Below are 2,257 nucleotides of genomic sequence, written 5' to 3' on the forward strand. Positions count from 1 at the left end.
TCCGTGGACTGGATACACCTTACAAGAGAAATATTTTTTTTCGGTTTCATGTCCCTTTAAATTTTAATTGCATTTTATTTCTAGAGCTGGGATCCTTATTAAATGATTATTAAATGCACTGTTTTCTGTAAATAAAATATACGTAAATTGTGCACTGGAATTATTGCAGTTACATTTTAACTTGGAGATATATATGTCATGTTCATCTTATCCATGCCTTACTAGAAATGAAGTAAATTTGTATGATTTGATGTAATATTTATGTAGCTTATATAATGCTAGTCTATTTGCTTTCCAGTCTTCTCTACTAGATATATTGTTTGAGACAGTTGTCTTTCAGTGTCTGTCAATATGTAAGGACAACTGTATCTCATTGTTTGCAGTTTATTTTGAAAAGTCAGTAAAAAAAAATAAAAAAAAATGAAGGCCTAGTTTCCATTGATGTGGTAAATTGTGGAAACTGGGGATAAAAACATTTATCTCTATTAAAGGGATTCTCAAGTAAGAATTAAACTTTCATGATTCAGATAGAGCAGCAATTTTAAACAACTTTCCAATTTACTGCCATTAACAAAATGTGCACAGTCTTTTTATATTTACACTTTTTGAGTCACCAGCTCCTACTGAGCATGTGCAAGAGTTCACAGAACATACGTATATGCATTTGTGATTGGCTGAGGGCTGTCACATGATACAGCTAGAGTGGAAATCGAAATAACTTTGAAATTGGTCATTTGAAGTTCAGACTTGGGGGCCGATTTATTAAAGTGCGAGCGGACATGATACGATGTAGCGTATCATGTCCACCGCACTTCGATAAATGCCGACAGCATACACTGTCGCCATTTATCATTGCACAAGCAGTTCTGGTGAGCTGCTTGTGCAATGCCGCTAGCAGGTGGTGTCAATCAGCCCGATCGTATAGGATTGGGCGGATTGATGTCCGCAGCCTCAGAGCAGGCAGACAAGTTATGGTGCAGCGGTCTTTAGACCACTGCTTCATGACTTCTGTTTCTGGCGAGCCTGAAGGATTGTTCGGAAATAGGGGCATAATTCGGCCCCTAAGTGCTATTGCATTGTCTTTTTATCATACATTTGATGATTATACAAATCTACTGTATTTATTGGTCATTTAAAATCTATAGAGCATTTTGATGTTACCACCAGTTTCCAAACCATACCACCTCAATGGAAACTAGGCCTAGATTTTTTTAAATGCTCACTTTAAGATGAAACAATGACAAAAAGACTGCTTGTAAACCAACTCAGGGCTAGTTTCCATTGCTGTGGTACGGTTTGGAAACTGGTGGTAAAAACTTTTATCTCCATTAAAGTCTATGGAGAATTTTCATATTACCACAGTTTCCAAACTTTACCACCTAAATGGAAACTAACCATGAGTTGGAGGAAGTGTATAATAAACCGGCTAAAACTGCAGATCCCATTGTCCTGTATTAGTTTATATGTGTGATAGCTGTGCGTATCTTGTACAGTAATCCAGGAGAATATAAGAGACCAGATACTCTAGATAGTTGTTCTGATTAAACCATTGGTCACAAACCATTTCAATGCAATAGTTACATATTTATGGCCCTGTGCACTACACGTTCTGTTCAAACCCCAATTCTTAAAAACAAAATATAAATGCAATGCACATAATGTGATTATTTCACAATTTTATTGCACAACTGAAAATTAACAAATGTTGAAATATTTACAATCTATTTACTCTGAAAACCATGAACACACTGTATCATCTTCTTGTCCAAGAAACACCATCAGCAGAGAATACAAAGCTTTCCACCTAAACCATTGCCATAAAAAATATTTTGTCATTCAGAATATGTTGTTTCCCCCCCCCCCCCCCAAAATTAATCGATGTCAAACTATCAGTAACATAGGAACTGAAGAAAGAGGCTTGAGGTGTAATGGAATGAAAACTAGCTAAAGTGTAAAGAATAAACATATCTGTGCAACATCTCCTTACTTTACTTTATAAAATCAGGGCAAAGGGTACTTTTAAGTTGCTGTAATTGATGATAATAGTGCAATAAAAGTTCTACAATGATAAATAAATTTTATTTCATTATGGATTTTGAATTTCTTAAAAAATTCTATTACGCAAATAAATGAGCATATGTTAAACATTACACGCACATAAAGAGGTCAGAATTGGACAAAACGAGTCCATAACATTTCGACAATATGTTTATTATTATCGGTTATTTGTAGAGCGCCAACAGATTCTGCAGCGCAT

Source organism: Bombina bombina, chromosome 6, assembly GCF_027579735.1.
Source record: "Bombina bombina isolate aBomBom1 chromosome 6, aBomBom1.pri, whole genome shotgun sequence".
Classification (NCBI taxonomy): domain Eukaryota; kingdom Metazoa; phylum Chordata; class Amphibia; order Anura; family Bombinatoridae; genus Bombina; species Bombina bombina.